Source organism: Zonotrichia leucophrys, chromosome 3 (assembly GCF_028769735.1).
Source record: "Zonotrichia leucophrys gambelii isolate GWCS_2022_RI chromosome 3, RI_Zleu_2.0, whole genome shotgun sequence".
Classification (NCBI taxonomy): Eukaryota; Metazoa; Chordata; class Aves; order Passeriformes; family Passerellidae; genus Zonotrichia; species Zonotrichia leucophrys.
In genome coordinates, this window is record NC_088172.1 from 81,212,084 (window position 1) to 81,223,231 (window position 11,148).

General features: G+C 41.4%; 1 long non-coding RNA gene across 3 annotated transcripts in view; it reads left to right on the forward strand.

Annotated features, from left to right (window-relative positions):
* LOC135445867 (uncharacterized) overlaps positions 1-5,897 on the forward strand; it is a 37,669-nt gene extending 31,772 nt beyond the window's left edge. For 2 of the 3 annotated variants that reach the window (XR_010439619.1, XR_010439621.1), the window contains one exon: positions 225-1,111. This is a non-coding gene — a long non-coding RNA (uncharacterized LOC135445867). Of the gene's footprint in view, positions 1-224; positions 1,112-5,232 lie in introns of those variants that run through there. The other variant, XR_010439620.1, reaches the window with a different exon arrangement.
* Positions 5,898-11,148: the final 5,251 nt, after the last annotated feature.

The window sequence follows — 11,148 nt, forward strand, 5'->3', positions numbered from 1 at the left end:
CATCAAGAAGCCAGACCTTTGACCATTTGTCCTCAGGTGACTGGTTGGGTAATATTTGTACACCTCCACAGAAAAACAATAGGTTTGTATAGAGAATTGTGTAAATATTAGGTATTATGGTTATTATTTGTCCTTTTGTGACTGGCATAACCTGTTTAATTGTTAAACATGTTTATTGGGCACTAAATCTGTACTTCCATGGTCCCCTCCTCTGTTTTCTGCAGACCTTACATTTCCTGTGAAGGAGGAACTCTGTGCTGTCCCCATGGAATGGGAAGGACTTGGATGCTTCACTAAGACTTCTCCCTTCACCCTTGATGAGCAGGTGTGCTGATTTTGGCTACCGAGGGCTGTGTTTGGCCTGCACGAAGGGTCCCTGCAGCCACCCCATACCATGCAGGCTCCCCATACCCAGCAGGCTCGTGGTACAAACTGCGCATGGGTGCATGGGGGCACTGGGTTTTCTAACGGGAACCTTCTGGGAGGAAACTCTGGCCCATCCATCTTCTCTCTAAGGTGCTCCACACAGCAAACCCAGAACCAATCTGGGCATCCACCACACCTGGGGAAGAGTCTGCCATGTCATGCAGGACACAAAACTGGGTTTTCTTAGGCTTGCAGCAAGGCTGGGACAGTGCAGGGCTTTGCAGGCTGTCTGCCCCTGTTGGCTGAGGGGTGGGGGTGTTTGCTGGCCAGCATTCCCCCAGCCCAGCTGCTGGTGGCTCCAGGGAATGACACTCCTGACAGGGCCCCACACCCTCATGCTGCCCTGGGCTGGCTTCCTCAAGGAGGCCTTTGGGCCTGCCTTCCAAAATGAGGCATTTTTCAATGTCCATCTCAACAGATCTTGGTTTAATTTGGGTGGCAAGTGTTTACAGATTAAACCCTCTACTTAATAATGCTTCTGTGACAGCTGTTTTGTCCAGCTTTCATCATGATGTAAGTGTTTTTAACCAAGGAGCCTTGGATACCTACTAACATGGTACACTTTCTCATGTGTTTGCCAATTTGCTTTTTATTTCTCTAGCTGAATTAATAATGTATAGTTTTTGCCCAAGAAACTAGTTGAGTTCACAACATATATTTTTCTCTCTAGTTCTGTTTCAGGGTAATGTTTAATCCACTATTTGAAGCAGGTTTTTCATTCTCTTCTCTGTAGTAAATTACAAAACTGAAAGAATGGAACTGAGATCCTGTAGCTTAAATTTGCTGAGCTTTTGTTTTGAGGTTGAACAGTGAATCTTAGAAAGCTTGTTTTTCATTTGTCCTGAAACCTTGCCCCTCCTGCCTCCTCCTTTTCATGCCAATAAAAGGTAACCAGAGACAGCTGGGGGCTCTCTTTCTGCCTCCCCTGAATGGGAGTGTCTCCTGAATGCCTCTTTCATGTACCTGCACAAACCCTGCACTGCTGAACCGCTCTGGCCGAGGTTCTCAGGGGCTGGATGGGCTTTCATTGCCTGCATTTCTGCTCTGAAGCAGACTGAGAGAAATGAGTGTTAAGTAAACGCAGCGGCAACCCTGCCAGCGTCAGCATTCCAGCCTGCAGTGCTGCTCCTGACCAGGACTCTGCCAGCACAGACTTCTACACATCCAGCCTTCAGGGGGCTGTTTTACTTGCTAGCAGTTGTAAAGAAGAGGGATGCACAGCAGAGCAAAGACTGGCAAGTCTAGTTTTTATGAGGCTGTTTATTTTTTCTATAACAAGTGTGTGGTGCCTTGTGGATGTTGAATGGCAATTTAATACAGTGATAAAGTAAAATTGTAAACTTACCAGGTCTGTTTTCAGCTGCCTTTGTTCTGCACCTCTAAGCATCTGCTGAAAACATGTTCAAGAGCACTCAGACACTTCTGTGAATTTATATATGATCTTATTCAGCACCTTCTGCAGAGCACGGATCACCTCGCTGCAGCTGATTGAAGTTAATAGAAAATGAAGGTGTCTATCTGCCTTTCCATAGCAGGCCTTTTGTGTGTGAAGTCAGTGCACACAGGCTTTTAAGTGAAAGCAGAGGTTTATTTTCAGCTTTATGTGAAGAGCATTTTACAAATGCTATGTTGCAGTTTAGAGATCAAGATTTAGGAAACACGTATATTTGGCAGCATAGGGGTCTGTATCTGGTGATTTTAGCAGTTAGGGCAAATTTCAAACACCCTAACATCCAGCCAACAGTGGAGTTTACACATGGAAGGATTGTGCATTCATAACTTCCTAATAACAATGTCAGGGTATTGTCTGTTGTAGCAGGCAAAAGAACCTGCCCTGGATGAATTAGGCCTTTGTTTGCACAAATACCTAGGCATTGTGTAGGCAGGAAAATTTCCCCCCTTCTACCAAAATAACCTTATTCCTTTACCATACGTAGGCACTCATATCTATTCAAGACCTTCCCAAGTAAAGACAGTTTTATTCAGGAGTGAGAACCTGTGTTCAAGCAGTTATATCTTTCAATAAATATAGCGTGGCTTATGCAGATCCTTCCACTTTACTTTCTTCCAGTTGCTGCCTCATAACCTAGAGAGGTTGCTCCTGTCCCAGCTGCTTGTTCAAGGTCTTTTGCAGGGTGATGCTATTCCCATTGCTCTGTCATGTGGCTGAGGTACTCCCTTCCTGTGTCCCTTGCCCTGAGCCGTGGCTGTAGCTGCAATGGAGCATCTTGAGACATGCCAGGTTTACCTGGTTAGGGGACCTAGCATGGAATGATGGCCAGAGAAGTGCAGTGGTGATGTTAGTGTTGACTTCTCAGCCCAATGTCTGTGATGTTAGGAAGAAAATGACAGGTGAAAAGGATTGTCAGTGTAAATGTAACTGTAGAAGAATAAATGCAGTGCAGATATTGCTCTGCAGCCGTCCTGTGTCACCCATGACCTGTGTCAGACACAGTGGGCAGCACAGAGAGCTGTCCTGCAGTGCAGGTGGACAGGAGGGCTGGTTGGGTGCAGACAGAGGATGTGTGGCAAACAGCCCCACCAAACCCAGCCAGGCATCTCCATCATGCCCTGCAGCACCGCGACTCCTGTGAGTCCGCGTGTCCGCATGATTCTGGATGCTCAGAAACATAAGCTAGAGTAGAGTAGCTTGCCCTAATAATGTTCAGCATGAGTTCTCAGAGCATCTGAAGTAATGTTTGCAAAAATGTGTGTGTAGAGATACCAGTCTTCAATGCTCCTCCCAGAGAAAAATTCACAGTCAGACATCAGAGTGACCACAGATGACAAATGCAACAGCTTATTGGAAATGGAATGTAAAATATCTTTAGAGGGGCAGCTTCTCTGTGTATTCAAACCAGGGCTAATAAACCTTGGATTTAAGGTAATGGCAACTATATCTTTCTCAAAATGAAGACCCTTTTCCTCTTTCCCCTTTTTTATTCTTGCAAGTATTTGCTGCCCCATCATTAGGATGTCTTTTTTGTTTTTTTACTCCTGATCGATGGTGCAGTGTTATTTGTTTAGTCATTATTTTTAGTTTTGTATGTAGCTGTTTGTCTGTTTATTGAAATGAACTGCCATCCGGGTGCCCTGATCAAAGCAAAAACCATGAAATCCCACGTGTTGCACTTTTGAGAGCAGCAACAATGAAGCTAACCTTTCACCCTTGACTTTCTTTTAACCCTAATTTTGAAAGACAGTAGCAAACAATTCAGCTAACTTCTTAAGTAAAAGAATATTCAAACTACCTCGTTTGTAATGCAGTGCTCCTTTCAAGTGAATGGAAGGTCTGGGAGTAATGCATACAAACACAGAGGCCGGGTAAGTTCATTACTTTGGAGTTTCTGGTGTAGTAATAGCAGTGAAATGGTTAAAAGGCTGACTTTAAAGTGGTCACAATTAGGCTTCAAAGTTAACACCCCACCCCACTGAGATGAATGGGAGCAGTTGACATTTCTTAGTGCTATTGTTTCAGTCTGGCTTGCTATAGCTTCTAAAATAAGACAACAGTACATCTGTTTACATTCTGCTTCCGCAAACCCAGATGGGCTAGAAACTTCATTGTTTTTTAAGTGGAAGCTTGGATTTTGGAGAATACAGCAATATCCACAGGGTATCTGTAGGAAGAAGAGCTGAAAGCCGCCTTAATCGCAGACATCTCCCCCTTCTCTATAAACTTCCATTGTCCCAGGACAAATCTGTAAACCACAGGGGGAAAAATAAAGTAATATATATTTGAAGTACTTTTTTCTTACATGACATGCCCACAATAACTTCTCATCAAGTCCCTAGCATGCAAATTTTCATAAGTGGATGTGGTGTTTTGAACTTTTTTCTCTTTTAGTAGTTTGTAGAAGGTAAAGGTCCTGATTTTACTGACTATGGTAGCTTCTCTTAAGCCTCTCCTAACAGAAAATTCTTCTGTCTCTAGAGAAGCCAGGGTTTCACCCAGGAGGGTTTGAGACCAGGTGTCACTTTGTGTTCATATGGGTAGAATCCTTTAATTTACTTCTGAGGCTGTTACAAGAAGTAAGATTATTGAGAGGAATGTTTTGCATTTTTCTGATACTTTCATATGGGCAGCCACATTAACTGGGGTAAGATCTTAGGAGCTGGAACGGATTAATAAAGGTGCAAGTGGGGCCAGAATTTGGAGCAGATGGTCTCTATTACCCCATGCCTCAGTTCATGGAGGGAGTACACAGTGTCCCCTCAGACTTTTGTTGAGGGGTCTGCACAGTGGCAAAGTGCCCTCAGTAGCAGCCAGAGCCCTATGAGAGCTCCTCTGATAAAAGAGACCCATTAGATATGCTCAGGCTGTAGATTGAACCCAGCTGGGAATCTGTCGGAAAGATTTTCCTCATTGTGCTTTCATCAGGGTGGAAAGTTTGCGCTTGTTTTGCATATATATGTATTTGGGCTTCCTTGCTCTGACTTTGTGAGTCCTAGAGCCTGCCAGTGATAAGAGCTCTCATGCATACAGGCTCCTTTTTTATCCTGGCACTCAGAGATCCTGCCTTCCTTTTGCCCATGGACAGCACAGCTTGTGCTTTGGAAGTGCCCTTGCGGGCTCTCCCAAATGGTGTCTCCCAGATTTCAGCCCTGGGTGAGCTGGATGGTGAAGGCAGGCATGCAATCTGGGGTTTGGGCTCGTGACACTTGTTTCCTGCCCAACTTCAAGCTGTATTCTCCTCTGACTATAAAATACAGTGGCCCTGAGCCTTGACAGGCCTCCAGGCTGTCTGAGACAGCTGTGGGCATTTTGAGAGTGTAAACTGTTTCCTCTCTTGTTGTTCTCCTCAGGTCCTGTGTTGTGTGGAGGCGTGCAGCAATCTGGTCTGGATGGAGAAAATACCTCAGAAAACCCAAGAGGAATGTTTACTTTGAAAGTTTCTCTCATGAGTTTGTTTAATCTTTCTAGTTAAAAAAATTTCTTTAAATATAAAATAATGATAAATCCTGCTGGGAAAACCAATTCCAATGTGATAAAACTCCTACAGTGTGAAGCAAGAACCACTCAATTCAACTGCAAGGAGAAGGCATGTTATTTAATCAAACAGAGGGTTAGAGAACAGCATCAAATATGCATTTTTAAATTTGTTTCCATTTCTTTTCTAGTCCATTTCTGACTGGATTTCTTTGATATTACACAGATTTAAGTTACATCTTGTGCATCTTGTGGAAGAAAATAGGTGTCCTAATAGAGCCTTTGAATATAGTTAAAATAACTTTAACAAGGCTACAGTTGGTCAGTGGCAGCGCTTGGAAAAGCAGTTAGGTGATGTTTTGCCCAGTTCTGTATATTTTAATTAGCAAACTGGCCTGCCTCCCTGAATTACAATGGCATTGTGATACCTAAATGTTCAGAATCCTGAGCTTTATATATTAACATAGAACATTTCTTGAACAGACTTATAGCAAGAAAATATTGCAAGAAATATTGCAATTTTCTTATATACCAAGAAAATATTGCTATAGCTTCTTTACCAGTTGTGTCCCAGAGTGCTTTTTACATAGTATTCAAGGATGATCTTGACAACATAATTATCTTTTAGGGAATATAAAATACCAGAGATTAAAATGGACAGATCTGGATAGGGCAGGAATTTGCCAGTAGGATGATGTTCTAAAACAACTTTTGAAAAATTAACATGTTATGAAAATAAATTATTTTTTTAACATTGTGCTGTTTTATTTTTCTTTTAGAAAAGAAAATGAAGCCTTCCATTATAGGACTATTTAGTTTTGAGTAAATTGTGTGTTTCCCTTTTGTGGTGTATTTCTCTAGTCAATTTATTATTTGCATGCCTATTGCTCCCAGTCTCTGCTGGTCTGAGCTTGCTTGCCAACTGGTATTTGCCACTAAAACTCAGAATCATAGTTTTCTTGAGGAGCTTGGTACATTGTGGCAATTATTGTCCCATAGAAGAGGATGCAGACGGTCACTCCTGTGGGGTCTCATGAAAAATGCAATAGGCAAAGAGCCCAGCAAATTGAAACAATATTTTTCAATTAATGAATACTAAAAATTTGAATGTCTTCCCAAAATAACCCCGAAGTTTTATTTCTTATTGAAAATTCTTTTAAAAAATCCCAACAAAACAAAACAGCTGATATTTACCTAATCATCCCAAGTTAGGAAAAAAAAATGAATAAAAATGTTTTTTATAGGATTAAATTTCCATATTTTTTCAGCTCTAATTATGATAAGGTTCTACAAGAATTAATTTTATTCTTTCTTTGTCTCATCCTTTTTCCATCCTAGACAATGAAAATAGTTTAATCTAGCAGTTTTTACATTGTGGTGCGTGCTCCAGAGCTGACTTATAAAACTTTTTCTTTCAGTGGTTTTATTGTTCAAGAACTGATGCTTCCTGTTACTTCTCGCCATGCATTTTGGTTTTGTGAATGAGTATGCTTAGATAAAAGAAAAATATTAATCAAGTATATACCTTTTGTACAGCTTTATGTTATCATTAAATAAAAATGATACCAGAACTGCAGAGGTAACAACTCTTCTGAAAGGCTGAGTCAACAGGAAAGAGAACAGTGAGCAGTGAATAAAAGAAATCTGGGATGCCTTCACTTCAGATATTCAGTAAGGAAGAGGAAACAGCACAGGTAAAACATAACATGGAGTGTTGCTCTTTCTGCATATAGTTTAAACTTGATGGTATAAGAACTGTGCTTCAGGCTACTTTTCAAGAAAGGGAAAACTAAAGGGGTTTTGGTTCATGGCAGGGGCTAGCAAACCAAGTAGGACCAATTACAATTTAAATAGATGAGTGAAAGCTGCATGATCTTAGTTGCTGTGTCACGCTGGTCTTCATTTCCATGATGCCTTTTACAGTTTTATTGTTCTAGTGCTTCATATTTATGTAGTTAGAAGTTTGCTGCGAACGTGATTAGATTCACTCCCTACTGGGATATAGGCCAAGATATTCAAAGGGATTGTTTATTTTGAGCACCTCCATTTTTTAAGGGTCCAAACCAGACGAGTTTCAGAGTAGGGAAACTCAGTTGTTTGTGTGGTTTGTCCCCCTGACATGGAAAGACAAAAGAAGAAAAAATGGGCGTGAACGAAATCCTTGTTCATTTTTCATTGCGTCAGTGTCGATCTTTGGTTTTCTGAATGAAGGTGACAAGATTTGGGTACTGCTGTCCTGGAAACTGGAATATGTACCTGGCCATGATCCAGGCTGGAGGAAGTAAAGCTGAGCAGTGACATTACCCTATCTCTCCATTTCTCTTCCCTATCCTTGATGCCTTAAATTTTAGCTTTCATATTTCTCAGAGTCTGTGTTGCCTAGGTATGTAGCTCTGAACTTCAATTTAGGTGTCAGTAAGCTCTCTTCACAGAGTAGTTAGACAAAACAATCCCTTTCCAGCTTGAGACCAGCCATTATGACCTTCAGATCCAAAAGTATAAACAATGAGGAACTGAGGGGAGCAAACAAGGAGGATGGGACTCCATAACCTGAAGTTGTAATTGGACAATTAACCCCAAAATGCAAATGGACCAAAACTTATAAAAGTGTAAAATCTTGTGACCCTTTTGGGTCCATCTTGAGTGTAGCCCTGGCCAGGCTCTTGTGCTGCCCAAGGTGTATCCTTTTAAGACCTTTCAGTAGATATGTACTTCATTCTCTTACCTATGTCTAGTCTCTGTGCCAAGTTCAGCCTCTCAAGGCATCAACCTCCTAATTGCCCTAGAGCTTTACTGAAGATTTATTTAGATGCAGTCTTCTGGAAGTGTTGTATTGCACGAAATAGTTTATTTAGTTGTTGTTTGCACTGGGTGATAGGACAGTGGTGAGATCAGTGCTGACTGTACCATGTGTGGAATATGTGTAACAACTACACTGGATATCTATTATAAAGCATAAATAACCTATGTATTCCATTTCTCTGTCGTTTGTGTGGGTGAATCTACCCAATGCAGGGATAGAAAGAGGACATGCCTTCTTAAAGGACAGAATGAACACTGGTGCTGTCAGGATACTTGGCTTAGAATTAACTTTCCCTTCAAATTTCTTCATGCTGATACAGAGAAGTACAATTTGTGTTGCTGATGTAACTGCATTTATTAAATATACTTGAGTTGAACTAAAAAAAAAAAGTCCTGGAGGCATTTCATTAGTTTCTAGCTTTTTGATTGCCTACTTTTAAGACAAGATGTGAGCTGATATAGCTCCTTTAAAAATGCACTTTACATTAAGGGGGGAAAAAGCAGCCTAAGCTGTGAAGTCTTAATTGTTAGAAGTGCAACAATCGCTTAAAAACAGACTGTCAAGCTTGGTTTGACAGCTGGAGGAAGGGATACTTTATTAATAGTTGTAAGGAATGGGTGGATAGGGCCTGAAAAAGGCAACAGGGGATATAAAAAGAAGCCTTGTAATATGAAACCATTGCCAAAATCCCTCACTGAACAATTTATGAAAGGGCCCGCGTCACATAAGCACCAAGTTAATACCTGGTGAACGGGATGAGCAGCTTCTGGCTGGTGTGCCTCACTGAAAGTGAAGGTGCACAGTGCAGCAGCCCAGCTCTGCTGGGGCAGATCCTTCAGTGGGCTGGGGATGGGCACACCGGGCTCACTGGCCAACAACCTCTGCTTTTGGGAGTCAAAGTTTCTGTCTGGCAGGCACAGATGACTAGCCACTGTACTTGCTCTATAGTCGTCACACTTCAGTGTTTTACAATTTGATAAGTCCCCTAAATATCCTTGCAACTGATAGCCAAATTGCTCTGCTAATATGACCTGAGACCTATAACTCCAACCACTCATTTCCTGTGGGAGGTGTCAGGGAAGATCCCCCTCTACAGAGATTTCATGTAGCTAAAATCTCTCCAGATTAAATCTCCAATTAAAGCACAACTCCATGATTTCTGTGGCCAGGAGCTGACTGCATAGGAGATAATGGGAAGGCAAAATCCCTCTTGTTGCTCCAGCCTCAGCTGCAGGGCTTCTCTGATTCCAGACTGCCTGGGTATCCAGAGCAATGTCCCATATTAGACTATGATTATCTGTTTATGACAGATCCAGAACACTTCAATTTTCTATTTATTTAAAAAAAGAAGTCCTTAGGTAAATGTCAATAACATCCAGAATTTGGGAAAGCCTTGGAAACAGAAGAGCTGCAGTTGTGGGGAAGTTTTGATCTCATTGGAAATCATATATCCATAAAATTTCTTTTGTGCAGACTTCCTGTGTCATGCCGTGCTGACTCTGTGTGAGATCTGACATTGTTCTTCAGTCTTTAATAATGAGAGCTTGGTAGGGTGGGGAGAGGGGAAACATAAACAAAAATGTCAGCCTGATTTTTAGTACTGTACAAATTTAACCCAAGTTGCCTGTGCCAGTCCTAATCCCTCCTTTCAGATTTGTCCTTTCCAGTGGGTCAGTGGCAACTCAATTCCTGATACATCAAATCCAGAAACTTGCTGAGACCATCAGTATCTCTGGCAGCATCACATGGTGCAGATGACATTTATTATGTCTGTGGTATATGGCAAATTTGTTCTCAGGATCAGAATTGTCTCAGGATCAGAATTTTCTGTGGATGTGGGATCAGTGTGGCTTCCCTTCTCTGCTGCTCCCCTCAGTTGCAAGTGTGTTGCATCAATAAGGAAGAATTATTTCTCTTCACTGTAGCTTTAACCATGTTGTTAGGTTTCTTCGCTTTTTCCAGAAGATTATTTTTCTTTTTCACCAGTGATCTTAGCCACTTCACAGTGTTGATAGGAATTTCTGCTCCTCCTACTCTGCAGCACACGTCCCTTCTATAGTGTTTCTTTTCTTTCTGTGTATTGTACAAAGCAGGTTTCACCTTTGATATCTATTTTTTGTTTGCAAGGGGAACTGGCAAGCTAGGTATTTACTTGAAGCTTTTCCTGCACAACCTTTTTTCTTCACCTTCTTGCCTTCTCTGTGTGGCACCAGTACTGGGAACAGCAGAACTGCCAGATGAATTGGCAGATGAGCATTTGTGTTGTGTTTCAGCTTTACTTTGGGTGGTATTTAGAATTGTGTTTCAGCTTTACTTTGGGTGGTATTTAGAAGACTAGCCCTGCATTCATGAGATATTTCTGAGGTAAATATCAGGGAAAGTAAAAATGCAAAGATACATATTGCTTGAGTCACTGATGAAGAGAATTGGTGTTGCTAAGATGGGAGAAGAATTGCATTTCCATGAGATGTTTGGAATTTTTTTCCTGCCTGATTCTTTGCTTTTCCATACAAAAGAAATGTTTAAGGGCCTACCCATTAAAATGCTGTATAGGAACTTATCCAACATACTTGCAAAAAGAGGGTGATTGCATCTGTACTCATTGATAATTTCCAGGGTGAGAATCCATTATGGTATATTTGTAGAACGTGATTCATTCGTGAATCATTCTCTTTGATGTAACCATGGGAAAGATATATACCCACAGTTTTCTCATCAAAACCATGCTGATGTGTGACAGAAGGAGGGAGAACACAGAACAGAAATATACTTATTTCTGTTGGCACAGCCTGAAGTCTGATTGGATTGGCTCCCCCTTTTTGCTCAGGTATGCTTTTGGTGATCACACATCCTACCCATGAATGCAAAATCATGGTTTGTTCCCATGTGTCAGCTGCTCCATACTGAAATATGTTAATCAGAATTTCCAGCTTGGTCCCAGGGAGGCTTTCCTTACAGTTTTCTAAATGATGAAAAGTTGGTGTTAGAA